Here is a 15,272-nt window from a genome sequence, read left to right as displayed (position 1 = left end):
CCTGTCCCCCTCTGTGACAGGGTCCACCTCCTCCCTGCTCCCCAAAACGCCTCTATGACAGGGTCCAACTCGTCCCTGCCCCCCTGAACCCTCATATGACAGTGTCCACCTCCTTGCTGCCCCCGTGAACCCCTCCGTGACAGGGTCCATCTTATCTCTGCCTCCCTGCCCCCCTCAATGACAGGGTCCACCTCCTCCCTGCCTCCAAGAACGCGTCTATGACAGGGTCCACCTTCTCCCTGCCCTTCTGAGGTCCTTTATAACAGGGTCCAAATAATCCCTGCCCCGCTGAAACCCTCTATAACAGGGTCCACAACCTCCCTGCCCCCCTGGCCCCCGCTATGACAGGGTCCAAATAATTCCTGCCCCGCTGATCCCCTCTAAGTCAGGGTCCACCTCCTCCCTGTCCCCCTGTACCTCCCTGTCCCCCTGAACCCCTCTATGAAAGGGTCCACCTCCTCCCTGCTCCCCTGACCCCCTGTATGACAGGGTTCACCTCCCCCCGACCCCATCTATGACAGGGTTCACCTCCTCCGTGCCCCCTGACCCCCTCTATGACAAGATCCACCTACGCCCTGCCCCTCTGAACCCCTCTATGACAGGGTCCACCTCCTCCCTGCCCCTCTGAACCCCTATATGATATGGTCCACCTCCTCCCTGTCCCCCTAACACTCTCTATGACAGGGTCAACCTCCTCCCTGCCCCCCTAACTCCCTCTATGACAGGGTCTATCTCCTCCCTACCCACATGACCCCCTCTATGACAGGGTACACCTCCTCCCTGCCCCCCTGAACCCCTCTATGACAGGGTTCACCTCCTCCCTGTCCCCTGACCCCCTCTATGACACGATCCACATACTCCCTGCCACTCTGAACCTCTCTATGACAGGGTCCACCAAATCCATGCCCGCCTGACCCGTCTGTGACAAGGTCCACCTCCTCCCTGCCCCCCTGACCCCCTCTATGACAGGGTTCACCTCCTCCCTGTCCCCTGACCCCCTCTATGACACGATCCACATACTCCCTGCCACTCTGAACCCCTCTATGACAGGGTCCACCAAATCCATGCCCGCCTGACCCGTCTGTGACAAGGTCCACCTCCTCCCTGCCCCCCTGACCCCCTCTATGACAGGGTTCACCTCCTCCCTGACCTCCTGAACCCTTATATGACATGGTCCACATAATCCCTGCCCTCCTGAACCCCTCTATGACAGGGTCCATCTCCTCCCTACCCGCATGACCTGCTCTATGATAGGGTACACCTCCTCCCTGCCCCCCTAAAGCCCTCTATGAAACGCTCCACATAATCCCTGCGCCCCTTATCCCCTCTATGACACGGTCCACAAAATCCATGCCCCCCTGATCCTTCTATGGCAGGATCCACCTGCTCCCTGCCTCCCTGACCCAATAGGTGAAAGGGTCCACCTCCTCCCTGCCCACTTCAACCCCTCTATGATAGGGTGCACATAATCTCTGCCCCCTGACCCCCTCTATGACAGGGTCCACCTCCTCCCTGCCCCCCTGAACCCCATTATGACAGGGTATACATCCTCCCTGAATCCCTGATCCCTCTATGACAGGGTCCAAATAATCCCTGCCCCGCTGATCCCCTCTGTGACAGGGTCCACCTCCCTGCCACCCTGAACCCGTCTGTGACAGATTCCACCTCCTCCCTGCCACCCTGACCCGCTCTATGACAGGACGCAAGTAATCCCTCCCCCCCCGATCCCCTCTATGACAGGATCCACCTAATCCATGCCTCCCTGTCCCCCTCTGTGACAGGGTCCACCTCCTCCCTGCTCCCCAAAACGCCTCTATGACAGGGTCCAACTCGTCCCTGCCCCCCTGAACCCTCATATGACAGTGTCCACCTCCTTGCTGCCCCCGTGAACCCCTCCGTGACAGGGTCCATCTTATCTCTGCCTCCCTGCCCCCCTCAATGACAGGGTCCACCTCCTCCCTGCCTCCAAGAACGCGTCTATGACAGGGTCCACCTTCTCCCTGCCCTTCTGAGGCCCTTTATAACAGGGTCCAAATAATCCCTGCCCCGCTGAAACCCTCTATAACAGGGTCCACAACCTCCCTGCCCCCCTGGCCCCCGCTATGACAGGGTCCAAATAATTCCTGCCCCGCTGATCCCCTCTAAGTCAGGGTCCACCTCCTCCCTGTCCCCCTGTACCTCCCTGTCCCCCTGAACCCCTCTATGAAAGGGTCCACCTCCTCCCTGCTCCCCTGACCCCCTGTATGACAGGGTTCACCTCCCCCCTGACCCCATCTATGACAGGGTTCACCTCCTCCGTGCCCCCTGACCCCCTCTATGACAAGATCCACCTACGCCCTGCCCCTCTGAACCCCTCTATGACAGGGTCCACCTCCTCCCTGCCCCTCTGAACCCCTATATGATATGGTCCACCTCCTCCCTGTCCCCCTAACACTCTCTATGACAGGGTCAACCTCCTCCCTGCCCCCCTAACTCCCTCTATGACAGGGTCTATCTCCTCCCTACCCACATGACCCCCTCTATGACAGGGTACACCTCCTCCCTGCCCCCCTGAACCCCTCTATGAAACGCTCCACATAATCCCTGCCCCCCTTATCCCCTCTATGACAGGGTCCACCAAATCCATGCCCGCCTGACCCTTCTATGACAGGGTCCACCTCCTCCCTGCCCCAATGACCCCCCTCTATGACAGGGTCCACCTCCTCCCTGCCCCCCTGAACCCCATTATGACAGGGTATACATCCTCCCTGAATCCCTGATCCCTCTATGACAGGGTCCAAGTAATCCCTGCCCCGCTGATCCCCTCTGTGACAGGGTCCACCTCCCTGCCACCCTGAACCCGTCTGTGACAGGGCCCACCTCCTCCCTGCCCCCCTGACCCCTTCTATGACAGATTCCACCTCTTCCCTGCCACCCTGACCTGCTCTATGACAGGACGCAAGTAATCCCTCCCCCCCGATCCCCTCTATGACAGGATCCACCTAATCCATGCCTCCCTGTCCCCCTGTATGACAGGGTCCACCTCCTCCCTGCTCCCCAAAACGCCTCTATGACAGGGCCCACCTCCTCCCTGCCCTCCTGACCCCTTCTATGACAGAGTCCACCTCCTCCCTGCCACCCTGACCCACTCTATGACAGGACGCAAGTAATCCCTCCCCCGCTGATCCCCTCTATGACAGGATCCACCTAATCCATGCCTCCCTGCCCCCCTCTATGACAGGGTCCACCTCCTTCCTGCTCCCAAGAACGCGTCTATGACAGGGTCCACCTCTTCCCCTCCCCCCTGCACCCCTCAATGACACGGTCCACATAATCATTGCACCCCTGAACCCCTCTATGACAGGATCCACTACCTCCCTGCCCCCCGAATCCTTCTATGACAGGGTGCACCTCCTCCCTGCCCCCCGACCCCCTCTATGATAGGGTCCATCTCCTCCCTGCCCCCCTGCCCCCCTCTAAGACAGGGTTCACCTGCTCCCTGCCCCTTGACCCCCTCTATGACACGATCTACATACTCCCTGCCCCTCTGAACTCCTCTACGACAGGGTCCACCTCCTCCCTGCCCCCCTGAACCCCTATATGACATGGTCCACATAATCCCTGCCCCCCTGAACCCCTCTATGACAGGGTCCATCTCCTCCCTACCCACATGACCCCCTCTGTGACAGGGTCCACCTCCTCCCTGCCCCCCTGACCCAATCTGTGAAAAGGTCCACCTCCTCCGTGCCCACTTGAACCCCTCTATGATAGGGTGCACATAATCTCTGCCCCCCCTGACCCCCTCTAAGACAGGGTCCACCACCTCCCTGCCCCAATGACCCCCCTCTATGACACGGTTCACCTCCTCCCTGCCCACCTGAACCCCATTATGACAGGGTATACATCCTCCCTGAATCCCTGACCCCTCTATGACCGGGTCCAAATAATCCCTGCCCTGCTGATCCCCTCTGTGACAGGGTCCACCTCCCTGCCACCTTGAACCCGTCTATAACAGGGCCCACCTCCTCTCTGCCAGCAGGACCCGCTCTATGACAGGACGCACGTAATTCCTCCCCCCCGATCCCCTCTATGACAGGATCCACCTAATCCATGCCTCCCTGCCCCCCTGAACCTCTCTGTGACAGGGTCCACCTCCTCCTTGGACCCTGACCCCCTCTATGACAGGGTCCACCTCATCTCTGCCTCCCTGGCCCCCTCTATGACAGGGTCCACCTCCACCCTGCCACCCTGACCCCCTCTGTGACATGGTCCACTTCCTCCTTGCCAACCTGTCCCCCTCTATGAAAGGGTCCACCTCTTCCCTGCCCCCCTGGCTCCTTCTATGACAGGGTCAACCTCCTCCCTTCCCCACCTGACCCCCTCTATAACAGGGTCCACCTAATCCCTGCCCCCTTGATCCCCTCTATGACAGCGTCCACCTCCTCTCTGCCACCCTATTCCCTCTATTAGAGGGTCCACCTAATCCATGTCCCCCTGACTCCCTCTATGAGAGGGTCCACCTGCTCCCTGCTCCCCGAACCCCTCTTTGACATGGTCCACCTCCTCCCTGACCCCTGAACCCCTCTATGACACGATCCACATAATCCCTGCCCCCCCTGAACCCCTCTATGACAGGGTCCACCTCCTCCCTGCCCCCCTGAATCCCTCTACGACAGGGTACTCCACCTCCTTGCCCCCGTGACCCCCTCTATGACAGGGTCCACCTCCTCCCTTCCCCCCTGAACCCCTCTGTGACAGGGTCCACGTAATCCCTGCTCCCCTGACTTCCTCTGTGACAGTGTCCACCTCCTCCCTGCCCCCCTGATCCCCTCTAAGACAGGGTCCACCTAATCTGTTCCACCCTGATCCCCTCTGTGACTGGGTCCACCTCCTTCCTGCCACCCTGCTCCCCTCTATGACAGGGTCCACCTAATATCTGCCCTCCTGACCCCCTCTATGACAGGGTCCACCTCCTCCCTACCCCCTGAACCACCTTATGACAGGGTCCACCTCCTCCCTAACAACCTGATCCCCTCTATGACAGGGTCCACCTCCTCCCTGCCCCCCTACCACCCCCCGTGACAGGATACGCCTCCTACCTGCAACCCTGACCCCCTCTATGACACGGTCCACTTCCTCCCTACCCCCCTGACCCTCTTTATGACAGTGTCCACCTTCTCTCTGCTCCCCTGACTCCCTCTATGACAGGGTCCACCTCCTTCCTGCCTCCCTGATCCCCTCTGTGACAGGTTCCACCTCCTCTCTTCCCCCCTGACCCACTCTGACAAGGTCGACCTCCACCCTGCCACACTGACCCCCTCTATGACAGGATCAAACTCCTCCCTGCCCCTCGACCCCCACTATGTCAGTGTCCACCTCCTCCCTGCCACCCTGACCCCTCTATGACAGGGTCCACCTCCCACCTGACCCCCTCTAAGACAGGGTCCACCTCCTCCCTGCCCCCCTCATTCTCTCTATGATAGGGTCCATTTAACCCATGCCCCTGTGACCCCCTCTGTGACAGGGTCCATCTCCCTGCCCCCCTGAACCCCTCTATGACTGGGCCCACCTAATCCCTGCCAACCTGACTCTATGACACGGTCCACCTCCTCCCTGCCCACTTGATACCCACTCTGACATGGTCCACCTCCACCGTGCCCTGCTGACCCCCTCTATAACAGGGTGCACCTCCTCCTTGCCCCTCTCATCACCTCTATGTCCACCTAATCTCTTCCCCCCTGCTCCCCTCTATGACAGAGTCCACTTCCTCCCTGCTCCCCTGACCCCCTTCGTGATAGGGTCCACCTCCTCTCTGTCCCCCTGAACCCCTCTATGCGGGGTCCACCTAGTCTCTGCCACCTGACCACCTCTATGACAAGGTCCACCTGCTCCCTGCCCCCCTGACACCCTCTATGACAGGGTCTACCTACTCCCTGCCCCTCTGACACCCTCTATGACCAGGTCCACCTGCTCCCTGCCCCCCTGACACCCTCTCTGACAAGGTCCATCTCCTCCCTGTCCCCTTCTTTGTCAGGATCCACCTCCTCTCTCCCCCCCTGACCCCCTCTATGACAGGGTCTAAATAATCCCTGCACCCCTGATCCTCTCTATGACAGGATCCGCCTAATCCATGCCTACCTGCCCCCTTCTATGACAGGGTCCACCTCCTGCCTGCCCCCCAAAACCCCTCTGTCAGGGTCCACCTCCTCCCTTCCCCCCATGAACCTAATCCCTGCCCCCCGAACCCCTCTATGACAGGGTCCAACTCCTCCCTGTCCCCCTGTCCCCGTTTATGACACGGTCCACTTCCTCCCTGCCTCCCTGACCCCCTCTATGACTGGGTCCACCTCTTCCCTTCCCCCTGACTCCCTCTATGATAGGGTCAACTTCTTCCCAGCCCTCCTGATCCCCTCTGACAGTCTCCCTGCTCCCTGCCCCCCTGACCACCTCTATGACAGGGTCCACCTCCTCCCTGCCCCCCTGACCCCATCTATGACCAGTTACACCTCCTCCCTTCCCCCCTGAACCCCTCTATAATACGGTCCACATAATCCGTGCCCCCGATCCCCTCTATGACAGGCTCCACCTCCTCCCTGCCCACCTGAACCCCTCTATGACACGGTCTACATACTCTCTGCCCCCCTGAACCCCTCTATGACATGGTCCACCTCCTCCCTGCCCTCGTGAACCCCTCTATTGACAGGGTCCACCTCCTCCCTGACCCCCCGACACCTCTATTACAGGGTTCCCCTCCTCCGTGGCCCCCTGACGCCCTCTATGACAGGGTCCATCTAATCTCTGCCCCCTGCTCCCCTGTATAACAGTCCACTTCCTCCCTGCTCCCCTGACCCCCTCTGTGATAGGGTCCACCTCCTCTCGCCCCCTGAACCCCTCTATGCAGGGTCCACCTAATCCCTGCCCCCGTGACACCCTCTATGACAGGGTCCACCTCCACCCTGCCCCGCTGACCCCCTCTATGACAAGGTCCATCTCCTCCCTGCCCCCCTGACCCCCTCTATGACAAGGTCCATCTCCTCCCTGCCCCCCTGACCCCCTCTCTGACAAGGTCCATCTCCTCCCTGCCCCCCTGACCCCTTCTATGTCAGGATCCACCTCCTCTCTGCCCCCCTGACCCCCTCTATGACAGGGTCTAAATAATCCCTGCACCCCTGAGTCTCTCTATGACAGGATCTGCCTAATCCATACCTACCTGCCCCCCTCTGTGACAGGGTTCACCTCCTCCCTACCCCCCGGATCCCCTCTATGACAGGATTCACTTCCACCATGCCCCCCTGACACCCTCTATGACATAGTCCACGTCCTTCCTGCCCCCCTGATCCCCTCTGTGACAGGGTCCACCTCCTCCCTGCAACCCTGAACCCCTCTGTGACTGGGTCCACCTCATCTCTGCCACCCTAACACTCTCTGTGACAGGGTCCATCTCCTCCCTACCCCCCTGAACCCCTCTATGACAGGATCCACCTCCTCCCTGCTCCGCTGAACCCTTCTATGACAGGGTCCACCTCCCCTCTGCCCCCCTGCCTCCCTCTATGACAGGGTCCACTTCCTCCCTGCCTCCCTGATCCCCTCTGTGACAGGGTCCACCACATCCCTACCCCCCTGACTCCCTCTGTAACAGGGTCCACCTCCTCCATGCCCCCCTGACCCCCTCTATGACACGTCCACCTCCTCCCTGCCCCCCTGAACCCCATTATGACAGGGTCCACCTTCTAGCTGTACCCTGACCCCCTCTTTGCCAGGGTCCACCTCCTCCCTGCCCACCTGACCCCTCTATGACAGGGTCCATTTCCTCTCTGCCCCTCAGACCCCCTCTATGACAGGGTCCATCTACTCCCTTACCCCCTGATCCCCTCTATAACAGGTTGCACCTCCTCCCTGCCCACCTGATCCCCTCTATCATAGGGTCCACCTCCTCCCTGACCCCTGATCCCCTCTATGACAGGGTCCACCTCCTCTCTGACCCCTGATCCCCTCTCTGACAGAGTCCACCTCCTCCATGCCCCCCCTGAACCCCTCTGACAGGGTTCACATTATCCCTGTCCCCCTTTCCCCCTCTATGACAGGGTCCACCTCCTCCCTGCTCCCCTGGTCCCCTCTATGACGTGGTCCACCTCCTCCCTGCCCCCCCGGAACTCCTCTATGACAGGATCCACCTAATCCCTGCCCCTGGACCCCCTCTATGACAGGGTCCACCTCCTCCCTGCTCCCCTGGTCCCCTCTATGACGTGGTCCACCTGCTCCCTACCCCTCTGACACCCTCTATGACAGGGTCCACCTGATCCCTGCCCCCTTGACCACCTCTATGACAGGGTCCACCTCCTCCCTCCCACCTGATCCTCTCTATGACAGGGTCCACTTAATCTCTTCCACCCTGATCCCCTCTGTGACTGGGTCCACCTCCTCCCTGCCACCCTGATCCGCTCTATGATGGGGTTCTACTCCTTCCTGCCCCCCTGACCCCCTCTATGACAGGGTCCACCCCCTCTATGACAGGGTCCACCTCCTCCCTGCCACCCTGACCCCGTGTGATAGGTTCCATCTCATCTCTGCCACCCTGACACTCTCTGTGACAGGATCCACCTCCTCCCTACCCCCCTGAACCCCTCTATGACAGGGTCCACCTCTTTCCTGCCCCCCTGACTCCCTCTATGACAGGGTCCACCTCCTCCCTGCCCCCCTCAACCCCTCTTGCAGGGTCCACCTCCTCCCTGCCCACTGGACCTGCTCTATGACAGAGCCCACCTCCTCCCTGCCCCCCTGAACCTCTCTATGACAGGTTCCAACTCCTCCCTCCCCCGTGCTCCCCTCTATGTCAGAGTCCACCTAATCCATGTCCCCCTGATCCCCTCTGTGACAGGGTCCACCTCCTCCCTTCCCCCTTACCCCCCATGTCAGGATTCACTTCCCCCTCCAATGTTTGCCTCATGGGCCTGCAGTTTCATGAACCTGTAGTGCGCCTGGAAATAGCAAACTACTGTTTTCTCCTGACACTGCACTGACGGCTAGCTGTCTTCTGTTAGGAGCTCCCCATGGCCAGGTGAATACATGTGCTCCCATTAGGTGGAATATTCTCCTAGCTTGCTCAGAGGCCCTGAGCCAAGTGCTTTCCAAATCACACCACCTGGTCCACCTGATCCTCGATGGATCAGAATTACCTTCCAGGATTTGAAACCAACCATTTTCATATAAAGCTTCAATATGGGAATGAAATTCCCATTGGAAGAAAATGCTGACCAAGAGCTTTATTAATTTTTATTGGAGTGTATTTGCTTTGCAATATTGTTTTCTGATGTACAGCAAAGTGAGTCAGCTATACATATACATGTATCTCCTCTTTTTTGGATTTCCTTCCTATTTTGGTCACCACAGAGCACTGAGTTCCCTCAAGAGCTTTAACTCTTAAATTGGGCATGGGTGGGTGGCATGGTCCAGACACTGCTCTCCTTCCTTCTCCTCCTCTTTTTCTAAAAATTGAAGTCTAGGGGCTTCCCTGGTGGCGCAGTGGTTGAGAGTCCACCTGCCGATGCAGGTGACACGGGTTCATGCCCCAGTCCGGGAGGATCCCACATGCTGCCCGTGAGCCATGGCCGCTGAGCCTGCGCGTCTGGAGCCTGTGCTCTGCAGTGGGAGATGCCACAGCAGTGAGAGGCCTGCGTAGCGCAAAAAAAAAAAAAGAAAGAAAAAAAAATTGGAAGTCTAGTTGAGTTATAATGTGTTACTTTGAGGTGTACAGCAAAGCGATTCAGTTCTACACATATATCTCTATCCTTTTTCAGATTCTTTTCCCTTATAGTTTATTGCAGAATGTGAGTATAGCTCCCTGGGCTATACAGTAGGTCCTTGTTAGTTACCTATTTTAATACAGTAGTGTGTACCTGTTACCACTAATTTATCGCTCCCCATCCTTTCAACTTTTGGTAACCATAAATTTGTTTTCTATGTCTGTGAGTCTGTTTCTGTTTTGTAAATAAGTTCCTTTGTATCATTTTCTCAAATTCCACATGTAAGAGATATCATGGTATTTGTCTTTCTCTGTCTGACTTCACTTAGTATGATCATCTCCAGGTCCATCCATGTTGCTGCAAATGGCGTTATTTCATTCTTTTTATGGCTGAGTAATATTCCACTGTGTAGTGTACCACATCCTCTTTATCCATTCATCTGATAGACGTTTAGGTTGTTTCCACGTCTTGGCTGTTGTAAACAGAGCTGCAGTGGACACTGAGGTGCGCGTATCTTTATGAATTAGAGTTTTTATCTTTTCCAGATTTATGCCCAGGGGTGGGGTTGCTGGGTCACATGGTAGTTCTATTTTTAGTTTCTTAAGGAACCTCCATACTGTTCTCCATAGTGGCTGCACCAGTTTACATTCCCACCAACAGTGCAAGAGGGTTCCCTTTTCTCCACACCCTCTCCAGCATTTATTGTCTGTAGACTTTTTCATGATGGCCATTCTGACTGGTGTGAGGTGATACCTCACTGTAGTTTTGATTTGCGTTTCTCTAATGATTAGTGATGTTGAGCATTTTTTCATGTGCTGTTGGACATCCTGTGGCTTCTTTGGAGAAATGTTTATTTAGAACTTCTGCCCATTTTTTAATTGGGTTGTTTATTATTTTTGCAATTGAGCTGTATGTGCTCTTGATTTATCAATATTTTGGAAATTAATCCGTTGTTGGTTACATCATTTGCAAATGATGATATTTGCAAATATTTCTCACATTCTATAGGTTTTTTTTGTTCATGGTTTCCTTTGCTGTGCAAAAGCTTTTAAGTTTAATTAGGTCCCGTTTGTTTGGTTTTGTTTTCATTACTCTAGCAGGTGGATCCAAAAAGATACTCTGCTCTTTATGTCCTCTATAAAGTAGTCAGTCTTACATTTAGGTCTTTAATCTATTTTGAGTTTATTTTTGTATATGGTGTTAGAGAATGTTGTAATTTCATTCGTTTACATGTAGCTGTCCAGTTTTCCCAGCACCATTTATTGAAGAGGCTGTCTTTTCTCCATTGTATGCTCTTGCCTCCTTTGTCATAGATTAGGTGACCATATATGTGTGGGTTTATCTCTGGGATTTCTATCCTGTTCCATTGATCTGTATTTCTGTTTTTGTGCCAGTACCATACTGTCTTGATTACTGTAGCTTGGTAGTATAGTCTGAAGTCAGGGAGCCTGATTCCTCCAGCTCCGTTTTTCTTAAGATTGCTTTGGCTATTCAGGGTCTTTTGTGTCTCCATACAAGCTAAACATTTTTTGTTCTAGTTCTGTGGAAAATGCCATTGGTAATTTGATAGAGATTGCACTGAATCTGTAGATTTCCTTGGATAGTATAGTCGTTTTGACAATATTGACAATATTGACTCTTCCAATCCAAGAATATAGTATATCTTTCCATCTGTTTATGTCGTCTTTGATTTCTTTCATCAGCATCTCACAGTTTTCAGAGTACAGGTCTATTTCCTCCTTAGGTAGGTTTATTCCTAGGTATTTCATTCACTTGGATGCCACGGTAAGTGGGATTGTTTCCTTAATTTCTCCTGATCTTCTGTTTTAAGTGTATAGAAATGCAACAGATTTCTGTGTATTAATTTTGTATCTGCAACTTTACTGAATTCATTGATGAACTCTAGTAGTTTTCTGGTTGCATCGTTAGGATTTTCTATGTGTAGTATCATGTCATCTGCAAACAGTGACAGATTTACTTCTTTTCCCATTTGGATTCCCTTTCTTTTTCTTCTCTGATTGCCGTGGCTAGGACTTCCAAAACTATGTTGAGAAAAAGTGGTGAGAGTGGACATCCTTGTCTTGTTCCTGATCTTAGAGGAAATGCTTTCAGTTTTTCACCATTGAGAATGATGTTTGTTGTGGGTTTGTCGTATATGGCCTTTATTATGTTGAGGTAGGTTCCCTCTAAGCCCACTTTCTGGAGAGTTTTTATCATAAATGGGTGTTGAAACTTGTCAAAAGCTTTTTCTGCATCTAATGAGATGATCATATGGTTTTTATTCTTCAGTTTCTTGTAGTGTATCATCCTGAGTTGTGGATACTGAAAAATCCTGCAGCCTTGGGGTAAATCCCAGTTGATCATGGTGTATGATCCTTTTAATGTGTTGTTGGATTCCATTTGCTAGTATTTTGTTGAGTATTTCTGCATCTATGTTCACCAGTGATATTCACCTATAATTTTCTCTTTTTGTGGTATCTTTGTCTGGTTTTGGTATCAGGGTGATGGTGGCCTCATAGAATGAGTTTGAGAGTGTTCCTTCATCTGCAATTTTTGGAAGAGTTTCTGAAGGATACGTGTTAGCTCTTCTCTAAATGTCTGATAGAATTTGGCTGTGAAGCCATCTGGTCATAGACTTTTGTTTGGAGTTTTTTAATCAGTTTCAATTTCAGTACTTGCGATTGGTCTGTTCATATTTTCTATTCCTGATTCAGTCTTCAGAGATTGTACCTAAGAATTTGTCCATTTCTTCTAGGTTGTCCATTTTATTGGCACATAGTTGCCTGTAGTAGTCTGTTATGATCCTTTGTATTTCTGTGGTATCCATTGTAACTTCTCCCTTTTCATTTCTAATTTTATTGATTTGAGCCCTCTCCCTCTTTTTCTTGATGAGCCTGGCTAAAGGTTTATCAATTTTATCTTCTCAAAGAACCAGCTTTTTAGTTTCATTCATCTTTTCTGTTGTTTTCTTAGTCTCTGTGTCATTTATTTCTAGTCCGATCTTTATGATTTCTTTTCTTCTACTAACTTTAGGTTTTGTTTGTTCTTCTTTCTCTAGGTGCTTTAGGTGTAAGGTTAGGTTGTTTAAGATTTTTCTTCTTTCCTGAGGTAAGGTTGTATTGCTATAAACTTCCCTCTTAGAACTGCGTTTGCTGTGTCTCGGGTTTTGGATCATTGTGTTTTCATTGTCATTTGTCTCTAGGTATTTCTTGATTTCCTCTTTGATTTCTTCAGTGATCCATTGGTAGTTTAGTAACATATTATTTAGCCTCCATGTGTTTGTGTTTAGTTTTTTTCTTGTAGTAGATTTCTAATGTCATAGTGTTGTGGTCGGAAAAGATGCTTGACATGATTTCAATTTTCTTAAATTTACTGAGGCTCGCTTTGTGGCCCAGCATGTGATCAATCCTGGAGAATGTTCTGTGCGCACTTGAGAAGAAAGTGTATTCTGCTTTCAGATGGAAGTTCTGTAAACATCAGTTAAGTACATCTGGTCTAATGTGTCATTTAAGGCCTATGTTTCCTTATTAATTTTCTGTCTGGATGATCTGTCCATTGATGAAAGTGGAGTGTTAAAGTCCCCCACTGTTATTGTGTTACTGTCAATTTCTCCTTTTATGGCTGTTAGCATTTGCCTTATATAGTAAGGTACTCCTGTGCTGTGTGCACGTATATTTACAGTTGTTATGTCTTCTTCTTAGATTGATCCCTTGATCATTATGTAGTGTCCTTCCTTGTCTCTGGTAACATTCTTTGTTTTAAAGTCTATTTTATCTGATATGAGTATTGCTACTCCAGCTTTCTTTTGATTTCCATTTGTATGGAATGCCTTTTTCCATCCCCTCACTCTCAGTCTGTATGTGTCCCTAGATCTGAAGTGGGTCTCTTGTAGGCAGCATATATACGGTCTTGTTTTTGTATCCATTTAGCCAATCTATTTCTTTTAGTTGAAGCATTTAATCTATTTACTTTTGAGGTGATTATCAATATATATGTTCTTATTGCCATTTTGTTAATTGTTTTGGCTTTGTTTTTGGAGGTGTTTTTTCTTCCCTTCCTCTTTTGTTCTCTTGTGATTTGGTGACCAACTTTAGTGTTCTGTTTTGGATTTCTTTTTTTTTTTATGTATCTATTATAGATTTTAGGTTTGCAGTTACCATGAGGTTTTGATATAGCAGTCTATAGATAAACAGGATTGTTTTAAGTTGCTGGTCTTTTAATTTCAGATGCATTTCCAATATCCTGTATTTGTGGTCTCCTCTTGTCACGATTGCTAGTTTTGATATATTTGTGTGTGGATGATTTCTTACCTGTACTGTATATTTGCCTTTACCAGTGAACTTTTCCATTCATAGTTTTCTTGTTTCTAGCTGTGTCCTTTTCTTTTGTGCCTAGAGAACTTCCTTTAGCGTTTGTTGCAAAGCTGTTCTGGTGGTCCTGAATTCTCTTAGCTTTGGCTTGTCTGTAAATCTTTCGATTTCTCTGTTTAATCTGAATGAGAGCCTTGCTGGTAGAGTATTCTTGGTTTAGGTTCTTCCCTTTCATCACTTTAAATATATCATGCCACTCCTTTCTGGTATGCAGCGCTTCTGCTGAGAAATCAGCTGATAACTGATAACCTTATAGGAATTCCCTTGTATGTTACTTGTTGCTTTTACCTTGCTGCTTTTAATATTTTTACTTTGTCTTTAGTTTTTGTCAATTTGATTACTGTGTGTCTCAACGTGTTTTCCTCCTCGGGCTTATCCTGCCTGGGACTCTCTGCGCTTCCTGGACTTGGATGACTGTTTCCTTTCCCATGTTAGAGAATTTTTCAGCTATTATCACTTTCAGCTATTATCAGGTCCTCTCTCTCTTCTCCTGGGACCCCTAAATGCAAATGTTGGTACATTTAATGTTGTCCCAGAGGTGTCTTAAACTGTCCTCTTTTTCATTCTTTTTTCTGTTCTGCAGCACTGATTTCCACCATTCTGTCTTCCAGCACACTTATCCATTCTTCTGCCTCAGTTATTTGCTATTGATTCCTTCTAGTGTATTTTTCGTTTCACTTATTGTACTGTTCGTCTCTGTTTTTTAGTTCTTCTAGGTCTCTGTCATACATTTCTTGTATCTTCTCCATCTGTGCCTCCATTCTTTTTCCGAGATCTTGGATCATCTTTACTATCATTTCTTTGACTTCTTTTTCAGGTAGATGGCCTACTTCATCTAGTTGTTCTTCTGGGGTTTTATCTTGTTCCTTCATCTGGGACATATTTCTCTGCCATCTCATTTTGTCTAATTTTCTGTGATGGTGGTTTCTGTTCTGCAGGCTGTAGGGTTGTAGTTCTTGCTTCTGCTGTCTGCCGCATGGTGGAGGAGTCCGTCTAAGGCTTCTGCAGGCTTCCTGGTGCCTCCATTTATATTTAATGTATTATGTTAAGGCTTAAATATGCCATTTTACTTTTTGTTTTCTGCTTGTTACTTTTTGTTTTCTGCTTGTCTTTTGTTTCTATTTTTTCCTCCCTTCACGTAGTTTAAATTTAAAAGATAATTTTTTTAAGAGTTCTATTT

This window comes from Phocoena phocoena, chromosome 14 (genome assembly GCF_963924675.1).
Source record: "Phocoena phocoena chromosome 14, mPhoPho1.1, whole genome shotgun sequence".
NCBI classification, from domain to species: Eukaryota; Metazoa; Chordata; class Mammalia; order Artiodactyla; family Phocoenidae; genus Phocoena; species Phocoena phocoena.
The sequence above is the reverse complement of the archived record's forward strand: the minus strand, read 5'-3'. Positions refer to the sequence as shown.